Source organism: Vicugna pacos, chromosome 34 (assembly GCF_048564905.1).
Source record: "Vicugna pacos chromosome 34, VicPac4, whole genome shotgun sequence".
Taxonomy (NCBI): Eukaryota; Metazoa; Chordata; class Mammalia; order Artiodactyla; family Camelidae; genus Vicugna; species Vicugna pacos.
Window position 1 is genome coordinate 6,271,560 of NC_133020.1, and position 27,947 is coordinate 6,299,506.

At 41.8% G+C, this 27,947-nt stretch overlaps 1 protein-coding gene across 5 annotated transcripts in view; it reads left to right on the forward strand.

Moving 5' to 3' along the window:
* Nucleotides 1-27,947, forward strand: part of LMNTD1 (lamin tail domain containing 1) — a 344,922-nt gene that overhangs the window by 203,656 nt on the left and 113,319 nt on the right. For all 5 annotated transcript variants that reach the window (XM_072954580.1, XM_072954582.1, XM_072954578.1 and 2 more), the window contains one exon: nucleotides 21,951-22,027. The gene's annotated coding sequence lies outside the window, so the exon portion shown is untranslated. The remainder of the gene's footprint in view (nucleotides 1-21,950; nucleotides 22,028-27,947) is intronic.

Sequence of the window (27,947 nt, forward strand, 5' to 3'; positions counted from 1 at the left end):
CTGCCAAGGTCCCAGCGATGAGCTCATTTCATTCACACCTTGAATCTGACTGTGTTAGGGCTTAGGCAAAACCAGAAATACATTAGGCTACGCTTGTTTTCTTTTCATGACAGAAGTAAGCTCTAGTGGGAAACTCAGGTGGGAGTTTGTAACTTGCTTCCCTGTACACCGAACACTCACTGCCATGATGGGTCACATCTCCAATTATGAGTTTACAACAGGATCAGAAATGCAGTTCAAGGAGATGATTCTTGTATTAGCCTTCCCTAACATAGAGGACTTAACATGAAACTGACTCGGTCAAAGAATTTCTATGTCTGGCTTTAATAATATGGCTCAAATATTCTAAAATAATACTGGGATGGAACACAAAGAATTCAGAAAAGATAATAAGCCTGTGCGTTAGACTAAGCTAGATGTTTCCACGTACCTAACATTGTAGGAAGATTGTTGGCCAGGCCTTAAAAGAGGTCAATTTAAAGCAGAATTATAATTAGTCTTTCCTGAAGCGCAGTATGTACTATGAGTGCACTCATAGCCCAAGAGACTATTAGAAGATAAACAAACCTTTATTTTAATAATTAAAATATTATCTTTATGTGTTTTAGAAAAAAACGTAACTCATCCATTGAAACCTTGAGTTTACAGAGAAGGTTAAGTTTTAAAAAATTAAGACAAATATTACATAATAATGTGTTGGTAGGCAGACATGGTAAAAATCAAACGGTAATGATAATGTGGGTAGGCTGGATAATGACTCCCCAAAATATCCATACATTAATCCCAGGATCTCTGAGTGTTAACCTTAGATGGTAAAGGGGATTTTGCAGATATGACTAAATTAAGGATTCTGGGACGAGGAGATTATCCTGGATTATCCGGGTGGCCCAATGTTGTAATCACAAGTCTTCTTCTAAAAGGGAGGCAGGCGAGCCAAAGACAAAGAAATAGAAATGACAAGGGAAGCAAGAGGTTAGAGAGACGTGAAGAAAGGGCCACTAGCTATGGGACACAGGTGGCCTCTGGAAGCTGAAAAAGACCAGGAATGAATTCTCCTCCTGAAGCTCCACGAAGAAAGCACTCCTGCCGACACCCCGATTTTAACCCCGTAAGACTCAGTGTAGACTTCTGACCTCCAGAACGGAAAGAGAATAGATTCCTCTTGTTTTAGATACCTCTTGTTTTAAGCCATTCATTCTACGATAATTTATGCCAGAGGAAATAAGCAACTGATACAGATGGTAATCAAATAACTGAAATTTTCGAGACATTGCTCGTGTCTGAGTACAGGTGTTTTACACTGTTGACCAAGGCAACAGTCCTAATGTACAGGTGCCAGGCTTTGGGGTGTTTTGTGTATTCATCGTTCAACAGATATTTCTGCAAGTTGTTCATTGCCCTGTGTGTAATTCATCTGGGTCTGAAGACTTGAAGTCATTTTTGTAACTTAGTGATAATAACGATAGTAGCATTTACTGAGCGTTAGGCAGGTCAGGCATTGTTCTAAGGACTTTATACATATTGTCTAACTATGGAATATTATCTCAAATCGGGGATAGTTTCTGTTGTCATCCCCGCTTTATAGCTTGCCTCGCTGAGGCATGGAGATGTGAAATACTTGCCCATGATCATATAGTTTCAGAATCAGCTTTGAGCCTGTAGGTCTGTCTCTGTCTAGAGCTTGGGTTTTTACCAAGTTTAAGGAGATCTAGATTTCTCTCCCCATTTCCTTGCCTAACGGGCATCAGTGCCCCATGACAATGTTGTAATCAGTCTCCTGGCTGCAAAAGACAAAGCAAAATAAGACTGGAATAGGTGTGCTTTCCCTCTGCCATCTGATGACATTACGCCATTTCCTACCCATACCTGCCGTCAATTCTGAATGCTCATCACACGTTATTTACTAACACTATGTTTGCTAAAAATCTCCCCAATAGGATGGTTCTCCCAATAAAAAAGCAGTATCAAGTGAAACAGTTTTTTAGCAACACTAAACAAAAATCATGGAGAAGTAACGTAAGAATGTAACACTCAGTTAAAACGCCATTCATTTCTCTTGCGGGAGCTTAGTCTGTGCTTTTGTCCTGGCTTTCTGGAAATGCAGTAGAGGTTTTCTCCTGCACTTAGGCACTTTGGGCATCAGGTCTCTCTTCCGAAAAGTTGAAATTGGACTGGAAGATCTCTAAGGCTTCTATCAGATCTTAAATTCAGTGACATCAAAATATATGTTTGTTTGTCTTGGGGGAAAAAATAATTCAACAGAAGCCTACCTGTTAGTATGACACGGGACCTTGATTTATCAGTAGCTACCCAGTTGTTTCCAACAAGTGCCTGTGATGCTGGACCTACTGCTGCTCCCGTGGTCTGCTTACGAAAGGGGCTCCCTTTCAGTGGGGTGGGACCATTTTGCTGTGGTTGCTTGAACGGTCTACCTTGCTCCTGTGAACTTCCTGCCTCTTGGAGAAAATCAGTAACTGAGTTCTCATGTCTTGTTTTAGCTCAGTCTACCACAGTTCTCCAAATACTGCCTGCTTCAACCACATCAGTTATTAACATCACTTAGCTGGCAGGCTCAGAAATGTCCAAAGTTAAGAATGTTGCAGAAGAAATATATGCATTAGATGTATAGTTAGACTAGGTGACGTCTTAGGATGACCAGCTGTCTCAGTTTTCCAGGGACTACCCCAGTTTTAACACTGGAAGTTCCCAAACCCACAGATAATCTGGGAAAAACCAGCATGTTTGGTTGCCCTTTATGAGGTCCTTTAAATCCTAAGACTCTAGATGCAGTGCTGCCCAGCAGAATTTTCTGCAATGGTGGAAATATTCTGTATCTACACAATCCAATTCAATAGCCTTGTATGGCTACTGAGTACTTGAAATGTGTTTAGTACAAGTGAGGAACTAAAATTTTCTTCTTTTTTTTTCTCTTTTCATTTTTTTTAAATTGAAGTATAGTCAGTTTACAATGTTGTGTTAACTTCTGGTGTACAACATAGTGATTCAGTTATACATATATATATATATATATTTCTTTTCATATTCTTTTTCATTATAGACCATTACAATGTATTGAATATAGTTCCCTGTATTATACAGTAGGACCCTGCTGTTTATCTGTTTTATGTATAGTAGTTAGTATCTGCAAATCCTGAACTCTCAATTTATTTCTCCACCTTTCACTTTCCCCCTTGGTAACCACAAGTTTGTTTTCTATGTCTGTGAATCTGTTTCTGTTTTGTAAATAAGTTCATTTGAGACATTTTTTAAGACTCCACATATAAGTGACATCATACAGTGTTTCTCTCTCTCTTTCTGGCTTAATTCACTTAGTACGGTAATCTCCAGGTCCACCTATGTTGCTGCAAATGGCATTATTTTATTCCTTTTCATGACTGTGTAGTATACCATTGTGTATGTATGTTCCATTGTGTATAGTATCTTCTTTATCCAATCATCTGTCTATGGACATTTAGGTTGCTTCCACATCTTGGTTATTGTAAATAGTGCTACTGTGAACATTGGGGTACATGTATCTTTTAAAATTAGTTTCTTCTGGATATATGCCCAGGAGTGGGATTGAGGAACTAAAATTTTAATTTAGTTACCTTAAATTTAAGTGGCTACTATATGGGACAGCTCAGCTCTAGGTGATGTCATGAAAATGGTCACTGGTGAGACACTCAGCGTTGTAGCCCTAAGGGAGGTGCACTGAAGAGTGGTACGATCACACACTTATCTGACACTCAAGCCCCAGCTTCATGTCCTGTATCCATTGTTATACTGACAAGGAAGTATAAAAATTTGTCCAGGATTGTTGATAAGACCTACCTGTACACACTTGAGGTCAAAGGATAGAATGGCCCTTAGAGAAACATGTGATTTAAATTGTGTAGTAAGTCTGAGGTTCAGTAGGTGAGTAATCGTGTCCACATAAAAGCACTCTAGTAGTTAGAATGCTGTGGATTTGCCACTGTGATATAAAAGCAGTTGCGGATTTTAGGTGTATGATAAGTGAGCCCTTTTTTGACCTAGCCTGGTGGTTTAGTGCAGTTAGGGGTATTATACCAAATTAAGTTCCGACTTGGGATGAAGACTGATTTAAAATTCTTCTCTTAAGAGAAACCCAGGGAACCGAAGTCTGCTTCATTATATCAAAGTGAGTAGTCAGCAGAGAGAAAAATAAACATATTACAGCCAAAAGGAGAAAGGATTTTCTTGAACTGCAGAACGTTGACACCATACATCTGTTCGACATCAAAGCTTTTGGTTATAAATCTTGCAGATAACTGATCATCCCGAATCCACAAGGCACAAGTTGAAAGAGAAGTTGGAACATGGGAAGAGGCAAAGAAACTCCACAGCCCCTTCACGAGCTGAAGCCAGTTACAGTGTGACATATATCTTAGGTTGCTGCAAGACTGGGCTGTCTATTTAAATGCTAACCTGCAACCTGGCGTATTCCTAGGAGTTAAAGTGCTGAGGCAGGCGGCAGCACTGGAAATTTCAGAGTGTTGTTGAATATTCAGCATCCACGTGCTAAAGAGCTCAGGTGGACTTTTAAATGTCAGAGAACAAACCACAGCTCTCACTATGCTCTGCTGTGAATTCTTTGGCCACGTGCCACTTTTTGAGTTTTCAAGCGATTTCTCTTCATTTGTTCTGATAAGTGAAACAAAAGGTCATTGCCTGTGATTTATACATAGGGTATTAATTAAAGGCAAATTCAAAAATTCTTCTTGGTTAAAAAAATTTTTTAAATCTCTTAAAGTCTCAATTATCTTTCAGCTGTGAGAACTGAAAATTGTCAAGCATTTAAGGTGAATTTCAGGATTTTTGTCTCATTTTCTTACTCTGTATTTTTTTAGCACATCAAAGCCATATTAATATAATTATCAGAATGCCAGCAATAGGCAGGCGCTTTGAGAGGTAGTAATAACAGTTATTAAAATTGGTGCCTTGAGAAAAGGAAGAAGCCGACCAAAGGCTGAGAGTGAGTTTCCCGACGGTCACTATGTGGGGAAGTATCACTGCTGTGTGGATAACCGCTGCGGTCTCCAGAGAACGTGGGCTCTCGGTATTCACTCAGCACGTACACGGTCTTCCACGTGCCGGGCACGGAGCTAGGTGCTGACGATGTGCTGACAGTAATACCAATGAAGGCGCATGTGCTAACTGCCCTGTGCGTAGAGCTAATATGTGCTTTACAGATATTGACTCATTTAATCCTGTAAAATTACAAGCATCCTCATGAGGTATTTGTGGATGGGGAAACTGAGGCATGAAGATTATGTAACTTGACCAAGATAATAAAGCCTATAAATGATAAAAATGGGATTCAAACCCAGATAGTCTAAACCCAAATTCTACACCATGAAAACCACCATGCATAGTGCCTTAATCTTTAATGTTACCTTCTAGTAACATTTTGACCAATACTCTATTCCAAATTTCTTGAAGTATTTCTTTTTTTTAAACAAAGTCCTTGATCTCACTAGGTGATAAATGCCTTGAGGTCTTCCCCATAGTGTGGCGACTTGCCTGTATGGGATATTCCATAAACGTCTGCGGTGCCGTGTAGTGTAAGGGGGAGGGTTTTGGAGCCACAGGAACTGGGATTAGACTCTTAGTTCAGCCACTTCCTCAGTTCATGAATATAGTTTCTTCATCTGCAAAACAGAAATAATGGCGTTATTGTGGGGATTAAATGAGATCATGCTATAAAGTTTTTAGTATGGTACCTAGCACATAACCAGCTTGCAGTAAATGCTCACTGTTATTGTTTGAGTAATTTATTTGTTTTGAGCAATCATTAAACATTACTTCCACTTTAAACTAGAGGTGAATTTAGAAATATAGAGTCATAAAGACCTAAGAGGATCTGGGCCAAACCCTAAGCTGAGGGGGAGGTCCGGTCTGACAAGAACCCTGATCATTCAGTGTCCACTCAGCTCTCTTCATACAGAGTGATCCCTGCTCCCTCCCTCCCTCCTTCCTGTCCTTCCTTCAGTTGCAGACTCACTGCTCACCGTTCGCTCCCTCAATACACTTTCTATTAAGCACCTGCACGTGTGTTGGGCTCTGTGCTAAGGACAGAGTCAGTGCTGGGTTTCCACTCCTGACTCAGTTTATGCTGTAGCAGTGGTTCTTGGAGTGTAGACCCTGGACCAGCCCCATCAGCACCCATTGGTGTGATATTTCATTTCATGTGCTAACTTGAGTGGGTCATCCAGTGTCTAGACATTTGGCCAAATATTATTCTGGACGTGTCTGTGAGAGTGTCCCTGGATGAGGTCACCATTTGAGTCACTGGACTGAGTAAAGCAGAGTGCCTTCCTTAATGTGGGTGGGCCTCAGCCCATCAGCTGAAGACCTGAATAGAACAAAAAATCTGAGTAAGGAGAAACTCCTCCTGCCTGACTGCATGAGCTGGGATACCAGTCTTCTATTGCATTTGGACTTAAACTTAAAAACCAGTTCTTCTTGGATCTCGAGTCTGCTAGCCTTCAGACTAGAACTTAAACCATTGGTTCCTCTGGGTCTCCAGCTTGCTGACTGCAAATCTTTGGATTTCCTAGCCTCTGGAATCACATGAGCCAGTTCCTTTCAGTTCATCAATTAACACTATTGGCACTGCCCTGAGAGTGAGGCCCTGCAGTCTGCGTTTAGCCAAGCGCCCAGGTAATTCTGATGTTCACCAGAGCTTAAGAACCCCAGTCCTTGAGGCACACATCCCTGATTGACCTGACCAGTCAGGAGGGTGGCATTTTGACACCAGCAGAGTTAACCTCCTGAGTCATTACTTATTTGCAAATATCAGAGATGAATGTTGCTTCCCTGAACCAGCCCATTTTGACAGCGTACCTTCCCTTCAGTCACAACCAGGAGGCCCTGGTTGTCTGATCTCTTAATGAGCTTAGTGTATATAAATATAAATGTAAATCTGTTGGATATTTGTTGTTGGTGTTGTTCAATATGAATATATTTTAAAGACTAAGGGACCAGTAAGAAAACTCTCCTCAAATCCTTCAAGGATTCTGATTGCTTTTATTTTTAGTGTGTGATGAACACAAGCGGGCTGCAGGGACAATAAAGTATTTTTACACCACACTGCATTCAGCAGAGCCTGCCAGGGTTCCACAGTGTGCCCTGGTCTGTCATTCCTTCCCCGTGATTACACGTGCAGCCTTGGGGCTCTGCAAGGACAGTCAGTGGTGCCACATGAATTTGCCTTGTACTGTGCTACCACCAAAACACTGGTGCTGTTCTCTGGGCTGTTCCAGGCTCCTGTGAACTGTTGGTGGTGCCTGTTCACCATTTTCATTGAAAGTTAAGAGTCAGTAATGGAAGTCATAGAATTTTTTTTTTTTTTGGCTCAAAGAAGATGATTCAGAAAGCTTCATTTCTTTTCTAACAGAAGGGGCACTTAAATAGATAACAGGCCATTTGTGTCAAACCCACTGTACCAGTATGTGGTCTATGTACAATGTACCCACAGAGGTAAGACAGACCTCAGTCAAACAGCAGGCCCGGGAATTCTTTGCGGCCAGAGCAGCAGTCTATTTTTCAGAAAATACACACAACAAATGGACTGTAACATGTTATGGGCTATTAATCAAATAGTCCAATCTTACGTTATCTGTCATCACCCACAAATACTCGTTGAGAGCTGCTGTGTGCAAGGCAGCGTCAGAGGGCATGATACACAGGCACTCACACGCACACCTTAAATCATCGCCATCACCACCAAGTATGTATTAGTGCTGACTGAGTACGAGCCAGTGCCCCAGGCAGCCGTGCACAGACATCCCCCAGATAAAAGCTATTTGTTGAGTGCCTCTCAACATCAGTATGAGGCAGGCATGTTTGTTACCATTTTATAGATGAGAAGGTGACATACAGAGCTGTTGAATAATTTCCTAAAAATTGTTTGTTTTGTGAAATGGGAAAACCAAATCTTAAATCTATGTCTTCCTGAATCCAAACTCTCTAAGTTTTTTCTCTGCTTCCAGAAGTTTTCTTCTAAGTGGTAAATCAGAACACATATGTTAACAAAAACAAAAACAAAAAAACCTCAACATTAATGCAGATCTGCAAACACCAAGTGACAGGCAAAGGGTAGGAAGAGTACATGTCAAAGAAACACACACATGGGTACCACTCTGCCAGGTTTCAGCCAGGAAATCAAAAACCACACCAGGCATTTCAGCGAAGAGATTGACTAAATGGGTATTGGAGGACTGAAAATGCAAAAAGCAGGCCAGCAGCTGCCACTCCCAGACTGCAGGAGCAAAGACAGGAGTTGGAGTTAACAGACCTTAAAAGCTCAGAGGAGGGACCCTGCCCAGTTGAGCCAGTCCTCAATAAATGCTAATAATATTATTATTTTGGGACAGGTTAAGGATGCTAATGGCTCTTGCTTGGGTAGGACTGCCTGTATGCAGACATGACATCATTCCTACTTTTTTTTATCTGAAAATGCTCTTTCTTGCATAAAATGGATTTGACAGTACATACTATGAAATCTAAAAGTCTTAGAACACTGCAGCAAAACACTCCTAAGATATATAAAGAAATGAACAAAAATCAAACAAGAATTTGCTCATTTGACATCAACATACTGGATGCCAGCCATACACATGCCAGACCCTGAAATCATGCTGGAAATATCATGGCAAGCAAGACAGACATGGTTCCTGTCCTTAAGGTGGTAACAATCTAGCATAACTTATTTAATTTGATCCTCATAGTCACTCTGGGAAAGGGTATTATTATTACTACTACTACTACTACTACTACTACTATTATTATTATTATTATTATTATTATTATCATCCCTGTTTTTAAGAGAAAACTGAAACCTCATGAGGGGAAATGTCACTCCTTATGTAGCACAGCAGGAAAAAATAGGGGGTTCTTTTCACCATCACATAATGATATGTTGAGCTAGTCCTTCTCCCAGGAAGTGTATCTCGTGCTGAATGGAAGCCTATGGGAAAATGTGCTTAATAAACTTGTACAAGGGTCAGCTTTTCTGGAGCACGTCTAGTCTGTGAAGTAAGACTGAGAATAGATCTGGAAGTCTCTTCCCAAGTCGAACACTTAGGTCTGAAATTTAACAATTGGGTCTCCAACCTGCTCGCCTCTTACTATTTGTTGAGTGTGAAGGCTGCGAATTACATCTTTAATGCCCTCCGACCTCTACTTTCCTTCTTCTTTATGACCCTTTTTGCCCCTCCTATCCTCCAAGAGGAGACTTGACTTTGTGATACGCCTTGTGGATCTCCAGGTAGGGGAACAAAGCACACATGGGTTCTCTTCTCTTTCTACCCATTTATTTTTTTTTCTCCCATTATCTTTTAAGCAATGTCTGCTTAGGGGTGATTTGGTAACAGTTAAAAATGATTAAAAATTTCAAGTCTCAAAGAAAAGGAATTCTGAAGTGGCACGCAAGGCAGTAGTTGGTTTTATGTACGCACTCTCCCCTCATTCATAGCACTCATTGGCTTTCTGCTCTTTGTTTTAGCTTTGTTCCATTAATCTCTCATGAAGCAGTAGTCACTGGAATAAGATATTCATCTTACATCCCCACCAGGAACTTCTGAGGTAGTATGGCAGGTGCCTTTCATCCCCAAGCTTATAAATCCTTATGACAGTCCCAACAGGTAGATAGCTGGTATTCAAAAGGGGGAAACAGAAGTTGCCTTTAAATCTCCTTCCTCCTCTACCTCCTTTTTTTTCTTAATAACAACATGGAAACTTAATCAAGTAAAAGAGTTAGAGATAGATTAAGTGAATAAGTCACCCAACTAAGAAGCACTGGAGCTAAGATTTGAACCCAGAGCCCTCCAGCAGCAAAGTCTGTGCGTTTCCACTTACGCTAGCACGCCCCCACCTTTATACAGCCAGACATGAACTCCATAAGCCATTAATGTTATCCCACCAAAGGCACCCATGATCAAGTATGTTTGAGAAACAGTTCATTTATTTGATCTCTTTGGAGATTCATGGTGTATATTTAGCAAATTAAGATGTTAAATAGGACTACTGAACAGGAAAAAAGAACTATTTAGCTTAATTTAGCCTTAAGTTTCTGTTCCCTTCCTGGTTTAAACACTTTAAATACTTGCTGTAAGATGGAGAAACAGGGCTCTGCACTGCAGCAGTCAGAACAGCGAGAAAACCAGGACAACTGCTAGACTTGGATAAAAGGCCTCCCTGTGGAGCCAGGGTCACTATCTGGGTCAGGATGATCTGCTAAAACCTAGAAGGCAGTGTTAATTACGGTCTTAGGAACAGAACATGTCATGTAGGTGATGGAAAAGCTCCTTTCAAAGGGAGAGGGGTCTAAGTGGAAAGGATCCCATTTAGCTGGAAGTACCCCTACAGTGTGCTAAGTGGATAGGAAGAGGCTACAATTAAAAATAGAATCATCAGGTTATAATTTTATATACAGTTATAATTGGGTCCTTTCTCACTTTTCAGATCCAGACTGACAAGGGATATTGAGTCATTTCCCTGGGGCAACCAACCACCTCAGTGTGCAGGACTTTCAGTCTAAAATTGGAAGAGTCCTGGATAAACCTAGGCAATTGGTTACCCTACATTTACTGAAAAAAAATGACTATTTGCAAAGGTTGTTACTAATAGTCAGGTACCACATCTACGTAAGCTGAACATATTTTAAAAGTTTATTCACTTCATCAAGGGAGTTCATTACACAGATAATTGATGATGCAGTTTTGGTGTAGAGTGAAATACTCTCGCACGTTAGATGTTAATCATATAGTTTGGGATTAATCAGGGACCCATCAGATTTTTATTCTTAGCAAGTCAGATCATAGGGAAAGGTAATTAACGTGATACTGGCCCCCTTAGTAATATAGGCCTAGCCCAAGGAGACCTTTGCCAGTTCCAGGGCTGACGGGATCCACCTGGGAGGCAGAAAGCACCCAGTTACAGGAGCAGGTACTCAGCCTTAGAAGTACCTGATGCAAGTTCAGAGAGGTTGACAGCCTGCAGCAGGTTGGCCCATGTAAGCACAGCAGGGATGTGGGCCCTGGATTGGAACGCAAGGCAAAGCTTCAGTTTCTAGGGGGCAGAACAAGCAAGAGCAAAGGAGGACCGGTTCTCAAAGGCCCGGCAAGTGCAGGAGGCCCATGGGAGCATCTCAGAGGAGTGAGGGACAGCGTGTGAACCTGCACACGGGGCCTCACACCGTGATGTAGGGCAGCCTGCAGGGTGCTTCCTAGTGCAATACAAGCCAGTGGACTCCCTTCAGGACATTTAATATCAAACTTTTCATGACCACAGAGAGATCAAGGGCTCCAAGCTTTTCAAATACTTCCTGTCTGAGAAGGGCAGGACTGAACATACAGATGGGAAGATCATCAGGACCAGCGGGCGGAAGACCAAGAACGAGGAGATGGAGGCTGCTAATTGCCAGGTGCAGTGGCTGCTCATTCCATTCCGGAGGGCTTGCGAGTTCTGGGAACTGATGAACAGAGAAACCAACTTTCAAGTCACGGTAGTCTTCAGTCACTCAATTCCGTGAGAAATGTATGTGGAACACACAGAAATACCCATAAATTTGCTTGCATCATCTTCAGCATCCCATCTGAGCTCTTCTGGAGAACAAATGCTTGCTGTGGGCAGGATTCCTCGTGAGACAAGGGCTTGGAGAATGTGGGACTTGGGCATGGAGTTGCAAGTCATCCTGCCCAAGGGCAAGTGCTAAATGCTTGTTTTATTCCTAAAGAAAAAAGAAATGGAGGGATTTGGCAGAGCTGTCACCCTTATTATGTATCATGTGGGACCTATTTTACAAAGAAGATAGCAGTCTGTTTATTTTCCAGTTAAAAAAAAACGAAAGTTGCTTTCTGAAATTTCAGTGTTAGAGTTCCTGTCCTGCATACCTTCTGAACCTACGTAAAAACGTCAGATTTGGAGTAGGCTGGTGTTCGATTGTGATGCTGAGAATCGTACCACCACACTCTAAAACCTTGCAAAATAAAGCCCTTGTAAAGGCCCGGTTAAAATATTACTTTTTTTTTCCCCCACAGGGGCATCTTATAGAGCATTTCAAACGACTGGAAGGGAAATGAAGAGATTAATCACTTTATAAGCACCAATTAATGTGGCTCTTTATGCTATTGGTGTCTTACTGGACAATCAATCTTTAAAAAGAAATAGAAGTTTCTAGGACTTACATTGCTATGCTTCAGCTAATGACTGTTTTTATTAGTTCCTGGCTTAAATACTTGCTTATTTATATCCTTGAAACAAAGTCCTAACAATTATTTCTTTTACTTGAAAATCCAGTTTCAGATTTAATACTCTGTGGTCAGCTTCTCTGAAAGGGAATATCTAGAAACAAAGATCTTGAAACAACAAAAAAAGATGACACAATTTTCCAAAAAATGACTGTAGATTGTTATAAGTAAGATTTCTTTGGGTGGCAACTTACCCAGATCTCCGTCTTATACCTCTAGGCTTACCCTGTTATTCAGTTATTACTCTATTAAGCTCACTTTTTGCTACTCCCTTTAATGTGGATAATCCGAGGGTTTTGCAGTCTTTTTCTGTTCTCCTCATGTACTTTCCCTGGACCATCTCCTCAATAGCCGTAACTGCAACTGACATCTCTAAACCAATGACACTAAATTTATAGCTCTACCCCAGTCTATCGCTAAAGCTCTTAACTGCCTTCTTGACACCTTCTTCAGGAAATTTCATAGTCACGTCAAACTCATCATGTCCATAACTGAACTGGTCATCATATGCTTATCTTTCATTCTCTTCTTCCAGGAAATGGCAACACCACCTATCAGTTGGCCAGGCAAGAAATTTATGAATTATCTTAGATTTTACTCTTTCTGCAAAATGACCCTCTACAGCAAGTGTTGCTCCCAGTCCACTGTGTTGTCTCTGACAAATCCCCTCTTGTCACATGTGACTCTTGATGTCTCCTGATCATCTGTCTTGCGCTGGGTGATGCTGTTAAAGTTTTCTTGCAGTGCTAAAGCCACACACAGACCTGGGGTGAGGTGAGAGGGGATGTCCCCTCAGTCTTCTTGGGCACGGTGTCTTAAAAGCCAAATCAACCCTCCACTTCCTTTCTCTCTCTCTCTCTCTCCTTCATGCAGTCATGATTCATGGTGCTGAGTAGAAGGCAGCTACCCAACTGCACTGAGAATCATTCCTATGTTCTAACTGCAGGTGTGTTTCTGGAAACAGTATGGAGGAGCCTCAAAAATTTAAAAACAGAAGTTACATACAGTCCAGCAATTCCACTACTGGGTATTTATCCAAAGAAAATGAAAACACTGATTTGAAAAGATATGTGCATCCTTATGTTCATTGCAGCATTATTTACAATCGCCAAGGTACAGAAGCAACCGAAGTGTTCATCAATGGCTAAATGGATAAAAAGGTGTAAGATACATATATATATATAAACACACACACACACACACACACACACACACACATATATATATATATATATATAATGGAATATTACTCAACCATAGAAGAATGAAATCCTTCCATTTTCAATAACATGAGTGGACCTAGAGAGTATTATGCTAAGTGAAATAAGTCAGAGAAAGACAAATACTGTACAATTTCACTTATTTGTGGAATCTAAAAAACAAAAGAAACAAAACAAAATAGAAACAGACTTACAGATACAGAAAACAAACTAGTGATCACCAGAGGGGAGGGGGTGAGGCTGGGAAATGTAGGTGAGAGGGCTCAAGAGGTAAAAACTTCCAGTTACAAAATAAACTAAGTCATGGGGATGTACTGTACAGCATGGGGAATATAGTCAATAATGTTGTAATAACTGTGTATGGCAACAGATGGTGACTTACTGTGGTGATAAACTTGTAATGTATATATAAGTGTCAGGTTACTATGTCCTGCAACTGAAATGAATGTTGTGTGTCAACTATACTTACCAATAAGATTTTTTAAATTAAAAAAGAAGATGGTTCTGAGTTCTCCAACGGATGCTTCAGGAGATCACTTTGTACACATCCAGAATGTCTGAACCCAGTTCAGGTTCAGGCTGGGACATCAGTCATCTATGTAGACAAGTGATGCGTGCAGCCTGAGGCTGCAGACAACTCCCGAATGCCTTTGTTTACCAGATTTGGGACTACGATTTGACGAGCTGCTTGAAAACCACCGTTCACTTGTCAAATAGCAGCAGCTCAAATGAATGCTCTCATACATTTTGAAAAGTGCCTTGGCATTTACATAAAGAAGTCAGAAAGAGGCTCTTTTCCCATGATCCCTGGAAATAAGGCTCTTTGCTAAACAAACATGCTGTTTGAGCCATGGTTCTTTTATGCCTGCTGCCCACTAGAAAAAAGGACTATGATTACTTAATTTGCATAGTGTGGTCTTTAGGCAGCAAAGCCTTGTCCCTGTGGCCCTGCCGAACAGGGGCTGAGTCACCCATCGAGTGGGGAAATGGGAGAAGGCCAACTGCACATATTGTCTGGTGATCTCACTTGGCGTCATTGCTGAGTTTCAACCAATTTCTAAGAGTTTTTTTTTTCAATGACCATCCTAAGTGTTATACTACTGTCATGAAACCAAAGGTCTGAGAATTTTTTTCTGACATTTTTGTGTGGAAGTTTTGCAGAAATGAGCCAACCTTGTGGCTCATTACGGAGAGTCTGCCCTTTTGTACTAACTAGTATGTATCATCTTCAGTGCCTCAGACTGTTCACAGACATACAGAGAAGCAGTGAACTTACGTATTATCTAATTAAATAAGTGATTAAGAGTAAGACCAACTGAAATTTGGCTTTTCTCTGATTACCCCACTTGAATCACAATCCTTTCAAACAGAGGTCATCCCTTTTTTCCTCCCTGCTCCTTGGAAGCAATGTCCGTATTTTTTATTACATTCTACTACCTCTTCTTTTTTCCTTTTTCATCCTGAGAGTGACGTAATCAAGCTGGTATTTTTGGAAGACATTTTAGCCACCACAGTATCTGAGAGGAGGGTGGATGGGTGGGAGGAGAGACTGGGGAAGGGAATTAGACTGGGAACAGATGCCCAGTGCAGACAAGCTGAGGGCCTGGCTAAGAGAGGACTGGAGGGCCGTGTCAGTAGGACCAGGTGTGGGAGGAGCCAGGACGGCTCTGCTCTGGCACAGGTGTGGCATATGGAGATGGAGGGGGCAGGCGGGGAGGAGGGAGTTGCTAGGGTTGAGATGCTTTTGGGACATCTGGGGACAGTGCTCAGAGACAGCTGCCTTGGAGGGTCTGGTGACTGTGAAGGGTCTGGGTTTTAATTCCCTAAAACAGACCTGAGCTTCCCCACAAGCTTCTAAGCACAGGGTAACCAGGGCGGAGGCTGTAAGGGAAAGCCAAACAATATATAAACATCACCATTTTTCTTTCCAGTTTAAATTTTTCAGCCTTTTTGGGTCAATGCTCAGTCTTTTAAATTTTTTAAATTAAATTAAATTAAATTAATTTTATTTTTCTCTTCCATATGAAGTCCATAGCATCTGGACTGCCTGCCCCCATGCCCCCCATGTCTCTGCTTCTGTTGGTCATGTATCATCTCATATTTTTGAGGAGCAAAGAGAAGGCTCATGAACACAGAGAAAGGGGAGGGTCCCTGCGGGGTGAGTCTGGCACATCATAGGGACCTGATCTTGAGGACCCGGTGAGCTGTACTGAGAACTTCGGTCCTTATTCCAGGAGAAATCGGAAGCCTTTTAAGCTTCTTAAAAGGGTGAAACAATGCCTGATGTGGTTGGTTTGTTTTGTTTGTTGTAAGACCAAGACAGTGAAAGAATGTAATTGAGTGAGGCAGAAACAGATAGGGAAGGGCATTGGACGCCAAGGACATGGTTAGGCAAGAGAATGATAGTGGCCTCAGCAGCTGTGGTGACAGCGAAGGCAGAAGAAGAGTTAGGAGAAAAAGTGGCAGACCTTGGGAATGGTTTCGATGGGGTTCAAATAAGAGAAGGAAGAATCTAGCCTGATTCCAGGCTTTCTGCAAGGAGCCAAAGGGCATGGCGGTAGCTGCCGGAGAGAGATAAAAAGAGGAGCAGGCCTGGTGGGAGTGAGGGCCACCTTAGAGGTCCTCATCCATGACCCCCTACACCTGCCAGGGGAGCTCTGCCTGCTGCCGCCCTTCCCGGACTGTTAACTGTTGCCACGGGAGCTCACTCAGCACCCGGCTCCACTACACACACATCGTATCCAGCCTCAGCTAGGTCTTCTGGCTCTTTGGAAATATTTTTATCAATTTCAAATTAAACCTTTTTTCTGTTCATCATATTAGGTTGTAACAGCATCTTTACTCTTTCTGTATGTCTAATTCTATCCTTCCTCCTCAGGCTCAGCAGACGACCTTGCCTCCTAAATTACTTTTAAAAAATGTAGAGGTCCAGTGATGTGATTTTCCTCATATTTTCTTACCTCCATTTCAGAATTTCTGAACCTTCAGTCCTCCTCTTTTCTGTCTTCTGTCAGTGGGAGAAGTGTCCCTGTCCCCTTCCCAAGCTTTCTTTTCCACCTATGTTCTCAAACCCACCCCCATTCACTTTTTTCTGGAACATTGTCTCACAGACCATCCCCAATCTCCTATCTCATGTTGAAGGAAATAGTATTTTTTTTTTCTGAGTCCAGGATTTATACAGTCAACGTAGAAAATTTGGAAGACACAGAAAAGAACCAAGATGAACACCTACAATCTCATATAAGAGAGAAAACCACTTTTGATTTCTAATTTTTAAAAGAAATTTCTCTTGCTACTGGTTCCCTCCCCTCAGGCTGAAAACATGTTCAAGGCTTCTCCGTTACAAAGAAAATTCCCCTCAGTCTTGCTTCCCTTTCAAACTACTGTGAAATCACTTTCATAGCTGCCTACTCTTCCGGTGCTACCTGGAGAGCGTTGAGATGCCTCCAGTGGGAAAAAAATTGCGTCAGACTTCGGAGGCTGTACTGAGATGATGAGCAAGACACAGAACACATCTAATCATCTAGACCTGTAACCTCCTGCACATGCCACTGCTGCCTCACTACCCAGCTGGTCCCTCTTGTGCCTTGGATTTTGCCACACTTCTGATTGTGTATTGCCCTGACGAGCCTGCCATTGTCCCCAGCTCTCTTTCTGCCCAAACCTGTCCATTCTCGTGGCTTCATGTATCATTTCTAAATGGATGATTTCACGTTGATATTACTAACCAAGACCTTTCACTGAAAGCCAGAGTAATATCTCCAACTGCCTTCTAGTCACTTCCGTATGGATGTCACACCAGGAAACTCAATATATCCAAAACTAACTTTATTATGTTACCTGCCAAACACTTATTTCTTCTATTTCAGTTAGTGGTGTTATCTTTTTGTCTTACTGTCTTTTATTCAGCCAAGGGAGGCAATCGGGAGTCATCACTGACTCTTTGCTTTCCTAAATTCAACATAAACTTCTATTGATTTAATACCATTGATTACTTACTTATGTCAGGCACGTTGCTAAGTACATTAGCTGCACTTTCCCAATCAATCTTTCAGTACACTTTGCGTTATTCTTGTTTTACATGTGAGAAAACAGAAACTTTGAGGTTCACAAATAGGTGGTGAAGTCAGAATTGAACTCAAGCCTGTTTATTTCCAAAACTGGTGTCTTGATGTCTTTTCAATTCGTCCTCTCCTCCCTCTCCCCACTGTTGCCGTAGCTCACATCCTCACAGTAGAAGCCCTGTGAGCCAGTCCCCAGTTAGCCAAATCACCTCATTAACAATACTGTCTGATCCTCTTTCAGACTTACAACTGGAGACTAGCAGGAGATTGTCTGGTACATTGAACTTTCCTGGCCCTACAAATTTAGTTGTGTGTTTACCAAGAAACAGTTGTCATTTGTTCACAAGGCAGTCAGTGCAGTTGCACCTTTTATTATGTTACAGTATTTTATCATGTAAACCAATGAAACATGAGAGTAAAAGAGAGCTGTTCCTATGAAAACTAAGTTGAGTACTTTGGAAAGACTTGGTGAGAGTGAGTGGCTGAAAATATTATTATAATCCAAGTAAGTATGGGAAAGGTGAGCCAAACATGACTGGGAAAAACTTATAAACATGTCTTTCAGATTCTACACTCTGATTGCCTTTTGCTTCAACTTAAACAAACAGAAACATGAGTGTGGCTCATACAAGAAAAAAATAATACAACTCCAATTAGCAGACCTGTACTCAGGGAAGGGCCTTGGCACTCTACCATACAATTGCTGGATGAATGTACCCATATATGTCTTAGGTTAAAATATAATATCTACAGTAAGTGTATATATCTTTTTTCAATTCCCTGCTTATTAAAGCAGATGACTGATCACATTCAGTCCCCGATTGCACTGAATGAGAGACCATCCACCTTATCTCCCATTATCTTTCAAACAGTAACAGTACCGTTTATCTGACTCCCTGGGCTCCAATCATCTTTTCTCCATTCAGTTAGCAAATATTTTTTTAGGAGCCTACTAATCACTGGCATTACCTTCCTCAATCTCGGATCTACGCCTCTCACTCTCTACTCTCAATAACTCAGTGTGTTTCCACATTGAGTTACTACAGAATGAAGCTAGAAGTATTTAGCAGACTATTAGGGACGTGCAGGGATCTGATTTCCACCCACCTTTTCAGCTTCAGCTCCTAACACAGCACTGCATGTCCTCTAGGCTTCGTCACCCACACCTTGGTTGTTGCCCAAACACACACCTTTCAGCATTCATTCAGAGAGAGCCTGGGGTGAACCCTCTGTTTGCATTTTTCATACTTTTACTCATTATTGAAAATAGTAGTTTATGGCGAGAAATACATTGTTCGTAGAAATGACACATCACAGAAAACGCAAAGTTGTAAAGTCAGGAGTATTGCACGACTCGCAGTCTAGGGTGGAGGTGGGGGAGTGCTAACTTGTCTTTAATAAGCAGAAACATAGGTTTCTCTATACTCAGGATGATTTAGTAAAGGTTTAAAAGTCTGCATAGAAATGACTTCTTGACTTCCCTTATCCAGTTGTCCAGTCAGGAAAGGTTCCTAGGTGACAAATACCAGTGGACTGTTGGCATCACTGTCCTTAGTCTTCTGTCCCTCTCATTCCCACCCTTTCCCTGGGAGTCTTACTCCCATGGACAGTCTCGGCTGCCAGTGCTGCGTAGAACTCTTTCAATGTCTGTCTCAGCCAGAGCACCTCCATCAGTGAACCACTCTTCTCTTTCCAGTTGCTTTTGTGTATCTTCACTTGGCAAAACACCATCCAACATACCAGAGTTTACAAGCAACATTCCCAGCAGAGTCAGTTCCTCTGCTTTCTGTCTGTGGGACCACCCCTTCCGAGGTTTTGGAGTTAATCTGTTTTGCTCTTTGCTCTTCCTGAGTCCCCTGTTGCCCATTATTTCTTCCTATAAAAGTTGAATGTTTAAGGGCTTTGAAAACTGTAAGTGTACTTGCCCCTTCATAGTCAAACTTCTTAAAATATTTGTCCGTATTCACTGTACTCATATTGTTCCCTCCTGCTCACTTCTCAACCCAGTGGATGTGGCTTCTGTCCACCAATTGTTACTGAAGCTGTTCTCATCAAGGTTACGAAATACTTCCTTGGTGCTAAATTTGATAGTTGTGTCTCAGTTGTCAGCCTGATTTCTTGCAGACTTTGAATATTTAGTCCACTCCTTCTACTTGAAATAAATTCTCCCCTCAGCTCCTATGACACCTCTTTACCTCGTAGGCTGCTCCATCACACCATTCTTTTTAGGCTCCTTTCTTCTGCCCTTTAAACAGGGTGTCTGTTCTTCGGAGTCCTGAGTCTTCTTGTCTCCTCCCTCCACTTCCTCCTCTGAGCAATCCCATCAATTTCCATGGCTCCCATTACCACCTCTTTGCGCCCACGACCACCAGCTCTGTGTCTCCAGCCCCGTTCTTCACCTGAGCTCTCGAGACGTGCTTATCTACCTGCTTCCGGAAGTGTCCTCTTGGATATTCCACAGGCACATCAACTTCGAGCTGCCTGAGACTGAACTTACACAAATGCAGAAATAACCTTTCTCCTACTTTTCTTGCCTTAGTAAACAGTACCACTGAGAATCCACTTACTCAAGCCTGAAACAGAGATATCAGTCTTGACTTCTCCTCTTCCTTATTCTCCAGTCAACATCAAAGCCGTCAGCTCTGCTTTGGAAGTATTTCTTAAATTCAACCACGTCTCCATCCTTTCTGCACTGTTATGGTTCAGCCCACGGTGATGTCTCCCATCGATTCCTGCAACGGTCTTCCAATCGGCTCGCTGCCTCCATGCTGGCCCCTCTCCAATCTGTTTTCTGGGCTGCAGCAAAATTCCTCTTTCTAAACATACAGATTTAATCACAGCACTTCCCGCTTTTCCTGCCAGTGTTCTCTCTCTCTCCCTCACATGATTTGAGGGGCCCTTTAGTGACCAACCCCGCTCACCCCGCAGGCTCTATCTTTTGCGCTTTCTCTCTCACTCTGTGCTGCTCCTCTAAGTCCCCAGACTGTGACAGTTCTCCACCTGTGGACGCTGTCCATCCCCATGAATCTGCTCCTCTCTGATCGGCTCTCCTCTCTGCTTGTGACCCCTGCACCCTCTGCCTACAGTTTATTCATCCAGCATGCTTTCTGAACACTAGCAGTACCCCCAGGCATTGTTCCTCAGGCACAGACCACAGCAGGGAGCCCCGTGGGCACATCACTGAACTCACGAGGCTCAGCGTCTACTGGACGGACAAACAAGCCAACTTAGGCCACTGGGGACTTTTGTGACAAGAGGGGACACTGGGAGCTCCAAGAGTCCGATAAGGGCGTCTTGTGCAGGCTAGGGGCAGGCAGCTTCCTAAGGGCAGCGTTTAGCGTCAGACCTGAGACAAGGTAGAGAGGTAAGGAGCCAGGGAGTTTATGAAAGACCTTAAAATGCAAGTGTTTCCTGTCTTCTGTTTTCTCTTTCCTTCTCGCTCTTCTTAACTCTTGTCCTTCTCCACGTCCCACTACCCCTATTCTTTAAATAAACCCTTTGGTTTGGTTGGAAGTTAACTGCTTTTTTTTTCCTTAGCTGGTGGCATCCATTTTCATATAAGCTCTCCCAGCCCTTGAGCAGACCCACCAGCTCCCTTTCTTCCAGTCTCTCCTCAAGGCGAAAATGAGGAAGCCTCATTCTGGTAGCAGCCCCATCATCCGTCTCTTGGACAAAGCTAACTTATAGCTAACTAGGGTCGTGCCCAGACATCCTTTTTTATCCTTCTGCTGTACACATTTTCCAGTTGTCCATTTGTCTGATCACATTTTCCAACTGTCCACAGTGTCAAATTGTCTGTAAGAAATAGGCAACCCATGACCTCCCCTCACTGTCCAAAATAGTACAGCACAAATCAGGTGTAAGAAGGCTTCTGTCATAGCTTTGGGATTCCTGTCAGGCCTCAGGCTCAGCAGGATAGCGTGTTGGTCAGGTTTCTGGGCTTTCTTGAGCCATAGCTCTACCTCACATACAGTCAGAACTGATGATCAGCTAACTTCAGCCCACAAATAATCTGAACTTTCTACTTTAAAAGGGTCAGATCATGTTAAAAAGAATTAGTCCCCCTTTGGGTTTGTCATTTTGCATAGTCCTTCCTTAAGAAGTGGTCCCCATTTTAAAAGGTTCTATTAAGATGAGAAATATCCTAGGACAAGTTTGCAGCCTCCCCACCTCCATCCTCCCCAGAGTGAAGAAGGGGTGCCCCGTGACTGGTCAGCGGCTGCAGGTGACTCTGCCTTGCAGCGGGAACGGCACCCTTTTCCTCACGCACTGCAGCTGAAGGTTGGGCGCAGTGCTGGTGCTTATGCAGTGACGGATGCTAATTACTTCATTTCATTCTTTTGTTGGAACATTTTCCTACCCACTTGCAAATAATCTTCCCTTTCCTTTAACAGCTCCTCTCTGAAGAGACCAACAGGAACACATTCATCAGAGGAGCTGCCGTCTGAGCCCAGGAGGAGCCTGTCTAGAGGTCAGTGTCCACCGGCTCCTGGTAATTTGCCTCTCAGTCTCTTCAAAGGGAGCTCTTAACAGAGGCAGATGGAGACTTACATTTAATTCTATGTGGTATTAAAAATGTAATTGTTTCACGCATAAAGGCAGTCATGTTTCTGTAACAGTGGCTTCATTCAGGGCTTTTGAGAGTGAGTCATTATTGCCAATTCTTAGGAGACTGTGAGCAGTCATTTTGGTGGTCGGAAGCAAAGGAAGAATCATAACACAAAGCTGTCTTTTTCAATTTTTGTTTTCGAAAAATAAAAAAGCACCTGAGTGCTTTAATCACGAGCACCTTTGTGATGACACTGGACATGGGGGCATGCTGTGCATCAGTGACCTGTAAAGTCTGTAGCCTTTTACCCAGCTTTGATGTCCTTTCGCAGAGAAATTAACTGGTTGATGAAGACAAAGCGTGGAAAGGGCAGCTAATAAACCAAGATGTGTGTACTCGTACAGACCATCTGGTAACTCGTGATAGTACAAAGTGGCTGGAAATTCCAAGAAAAGGCTCAGCCATGCTGAGAGGGACTGTATGCTTACTGTTCTTTAGCATGTCCAGCATACATTTGGAAATTTAACAGCAGAGCCCTCATATAGATGGGATCTGATCAAAGGAAGGAGCAGAACCAAAATCGAACTGTGCTCTGGCCAGCAAGCCTTATACCTTGGCTTCTTCTAATTCACATATATGGGCTAGTGGAAGCTCCGTTTCAGAGACTACATAATAGAAAAGTAACAGATCATCTAAGTATCCAATAATAAAGTACTGGTTGAAAAATACACATAAAATCATTAAATGAAATCTTTAAAACAATAGTATATATATGAATATAACTATGTGAAAAAGTAGGTTGAAAATAGAATAGAATATATAACCCCATTTTTTGTGAAAGAAATATATGTAAATATACAGAAATACAAACATATACTATATATGTAGAAGTATTTGTGTATGTATACACACATACAGTCTGCCTATTTATTTATTCAAGGAAAAAGTTGGAAGAATACACACCAAAATGTTGACCATTAAAAGTCAGAAATTTTCTAACTTCTCCCTGGTCACACATTGTCTTCATCTGATGAGTTTTGGAGTGACTTGACTTTTTTCTTCTGCTGAAGAAAGTGTACTGAATTCATTGTGTGTGTGTGTGTGTGTGTGTGTGTGAGAGAGGGAGAGAGAGAGAGAGAGAGGGTTATTTTATGTAAGAAAAAAGTTGAAACTAAGTAATAGAGTTTACTTAAAAAATAACAACTAACAATAGTTACTTTTAAAAGAGATATCTGTGAACTAGAAACCTGAAATAGTAGTTAAAACCACCTGCGCATGTTAAAAAGAAAGTCTAAACAGTGTAAGGACAAAGTATTATTGACTGTTGGATTTGCCAGTTTTCCAACTATAATAACTATTGCTATATGACAATATTTTCATAAGCCAAAAATAGCTGTTAAAGCGAGTCATCGATTTCGAAGGGTAATTATAAAGTAATCCCACCTCTGATATTGACTGCATTTAACAGTCTCCAGAAGGAGAAGAGTAACACTGTATTCCCTTTACTTTAAGCCGTTTGTTACTACAACGTTCAGAGAGTGTGCAGAGGAATTACGCATTTGGGGCTCTGCATTCATTTTATTGGGAAAACGAGAGAAGGGAGGTATGTGTAGGTGTGGCTTCCAATCCCTGACTTCCCCCTTTGGAAGAATTACATTCCGGTTAATCCCTGAGGGAAGAGGCTGAGGCTAATATTTATCAGCACACGTTAGAGTATCTGTCAGGCATCATACTGGTACATTTAATATTCACACCCACCGTGTAAGATGGGGATTTACCACTTAAGAGACAGAAGCTCAGAGAAGTTTCCTAACTCCTCCCTGGTCACACAGCCAGTAAAGTCGTGGTACCAAGATTCATATTCAAGTCCTCCTGATCCCAGAGACTCTGCCCTTTCCAGTTAGGCCACAGTTATAATGTTTCAGGGTGGTAGGTTGTAATATTTTTCAATACTATTCAATCTCCCCTTTTTTATAAGAAGATGATACATCCTGCCCCATCGCCTTTGGACCTGCTTTGGCCATCAGAGTGTGAGCAGTTGTGATGGACACACTACATCCTTTAGGAGGCATCATGGGTTTTGTCAGTTCACTTATCTTTTCCCTCTGTTATATGAATGTCCCAAATAGGGAAGCACCTTCAATATGGATCCCGGAACATGAAGACATGTGGAGCAGAGCTGAGCAGGGTTTTGGTAGCTGCCAACACAAAGCTGCCGAAATGTGAACAAGTGTGCGTTCATTTTCTATTACTGCAAACAGATGACCACAAACTTAACATCTTAAAACCACAATGTATTATCTCACAGATTCTGCCGGTCAGGTGTCTGGGCACAGAGCTATGGAGTACTGTGCTCTGGGTCTCACTGGCTGAAATCAAGGTGTCAGCTGCTGTTCTCTTCTGAGTCACTGGCAGAATTGGCATTGGCAGAATTTATTTCTTTATGGTTGTGGGACTGAAGTCCCATTTTCTTGCTGACTTTCGGCCAGGGACTGCTCTCAGTTCCCAGAGGCTGTTCTCGGGACTTTTCAGTGTGGCATCTCTTATCCTCAGACCAATGATAGCACTTTGAATCTTGCAAGTCTCTGACCCATCAGCTGGAGAAAAACATTTGGCTTTTAAAGGGTTCATGTAATTAGGTTAGGTCCACCAAGGTAATCTCCTTATCTTCAAGTCAGCTGATAAATAAAGAGGAGGTCCCTGGGCAGCCAGCAGGGCCCAGGCCTGTGCACCACTGGTTTCATAAGGGGGGTCCAGTGTGGTGCTCCCAGGCACCCTGGGCAGTGCGTGAAAGAGCTGGGCAGGAAGGGCCAGTGCCAGGACAGGGGCACACGCCCAGGCTGGACCCAGAGGGCAAGGAGCCCCATGTGATCAGCAAAATCCCTTTGCCATGTGAGGTAACATAATCACAGGAGTAACACCAACAGGTAGAAACCATGCGGGTCTTCTGAGAGTTCTGCATACTACAAAGAGAAAATTGTGTTGAAAGCCACAGAGATTTTGGAAGACTGATTTTTACTGCAGCAAAACTGACTAATGCAACCATTTATCTGAAATTGGTTGTCTGTGCATAAAAAAAAAGGGCACGAATCATAAGGGGCAGCTCAATGAATTTTCACAAAATGAACATGCCTGTACAATTAGGAGCTTAAAGGATGGGGAAAGCTAAAATGAGTAGACAGAACTCCTGCCCCCAAGGTGGTAAGAACACAAAGAATTCTAAATGCCAAGGCTTCTAAGTATTTTGGGATTTTACTGTAGGCAAATGATAAGAATTTGGGGCATGAAAGAATGAATGTTCACATACAGTTGAGGGAAGCAGGGAAGGTTTCCTAGATTAAAACACATTTGTTTGGTACCTGGAACTCTGGTTGGGCTGTCAGTCGTCATAAGTGGGAGAGGGCTTTCTTTGAAGAGACAGCAGCAAGAGATGGCTTCAGGAGTGTTGCTTCCATTGTGCATCCCAGTATCTCTGGTGATTAATGAAGCTACTAATAGTGTTCATCGTTTACTAAGTGCTTAACACACACCAGACATGTGTTAAGTGCTGTTTGTACATTATTTAACCAATTCTCATAACAGCGTCCCCATTTTACAGATGAGAAAACCAAGGCTTAAAGAGATTAGGTAACATATCCAAAGTGGCCCAGTCAGTCAGTGGCAGAGCTGAATCTTATACCTTTATCTAACTGATGAGAAAGTCCAGAAGATGAACAATTTGAGGCCACATTGCCTTTCTTGTACAACTTGATGTAATAATCCTTTTTTATGCATCTGCCACCAACGTTCCAAAGAAATTCAAACCCTCCAAGAGCAATATGGAGCCAACATAATCCTCACATAATATTTATAAACTGACAAATTTTAAGGAATCTAGTCATTTACAGTGCATCTCTGAGAATTCTTTTTAAAACCCATTTATCATCTCTTATATTGGGGCATTAAAATTGTGCCTCTCTAATCTGAGGTACAAAACAAGTTCCAAAATCTCTTTGAATGACGTAGTTTTTCTCTTGAAATGTTTTCTAAAAATAAAATATGGTCCCACAGTAATTATCTTCCTCACCATTCAAACTAAGATCTCTATTTAAATTTAAAACCGTATCTGATGAATTAAAAAGAATTGGTCTTTGATATTTTTATTGTGATAAAAATGTCACAGTGCCTTCCAAATCTACAGTGACATTAAAGTCGGAGATATGAATCTGCCATACATTATAGGATATGGGTGAGATTTACCAAAAACAATGAGCTTCCATTTTCGAGATGCTCAAGCAACGAACATTAATACTGTGGAGTTTCCTGGGTTCAAGGTATAAACTAGTACGAGCTGAAAAGGAAATGTCAGGTTTTTTTCCTTAAGTCATAAAACCTTTCCCCCCAGCTGTTATGAAATATTTCTGTGCCCTGTGTGGGAACAGTAATAAATTTTCATATTAGCAAAATATGACTCTGTACCAAGATGTTGACAGTTATGTGCCTTGTAGTCCTCAACCCCAGGATGAATTGAAGAGGCAGTCACCACAATGCAGTGCATTAGCAGAAGAGCACCAAGGTAAGGTCAGCTTGAGGACAGACTGCTAGCAAAATCTGCTAAAAAAGGAAAGGGGGGGAAGCCTTCCAGGGATAGGTTATTTTCTACCAACAGGCAGAAGGATGGTAGATGTGCTCCAGTTGTGATACCACCAGAGTGTCTTTCTCAGGCCTCTGGGTGGATGCCTTGCATTGGTGCCGAGAAGCAGCTCTGGAGAACTTCAGGAGATGTTAGCTTTAGTAGAGACCCCAGTACTAAAGATTTTGAGGGAAAAAAAGTCACATCTGAAAGACATGAAGTTTGGAATTGTCTGGGCTTTACTTCTGTTCAGAACTAAGAGTAGTCAGAAACAAAAGGGCAATGAGAAATGGAGCCTTTGCAGTTTTATCAAATTGCTATTGTATGCATGCATCAGCATATGAACTTTTGAGCAATTAACAAACATTTTTCAAATCATGTATTCTTATAAGAAATGTAGAGGGCCGAAAACATCTCCCAGAATGATCACAGTAGCCTACTGCTAAGCTTGACAGAAATCGGACCATAAAATGGGTAAAAGTTTAATTTGTTTAAACTGTTTTTCACTCCCTAGAAAATACTGCCAGCATCATGAACATGAGTTGTCAGGTAAAAATAGCTCATCTTGCTGAACAAGACTTAGGGGGACCAACCATCCTGGTTTGTCTGGGACCGAGGAGTTAAGTCAGGACGTGTGACTTTTCGCTGCCTCTGGAACCCCCACTAGCCTGGGGTAGTTACCAGGCAAATATGAATGGTAGGTCAAATAGCAATAAGATCAAACATTTTACTTTGTTTAAAATGCTAGATTCATATGAAATTTAAAAGTGCCGAAAACAAAAAACCCTGGCTCTTTTATTTTTTTATTGTTTTTGTGTGTGTGTGTGTGTGTGTGGCTTTTAAATTTTTTTATTGAACTGTAGTTGATTTACAATGTTAGTTTCAGGTGTACAGCAAAGTGATTCAGATATACATATACATACATGTATATTTTTTCTTTTCAGATTCTTTTCCATTATATGTTATTACAAGAAATTGAATATAGTTCCCTGTGCTATAGATTGGTCCCTGTTGTTTATCTATTTTATACATGCTAATGTGTGTCTATTCATCCCCAACCCCTAATTTATCCCTCCCCGCCCTTTCCCCTTTGGTAGCCATAGTTTGTTTTCCATATCCATGAGTCTGTTTTTGGTTTGTAGATAGAGTTTATATATATATATATATTTAGATTCCACATGTAAGTGATATCATATGATATTTGTCTTTCTTTGTCTGACTTGCTTCACT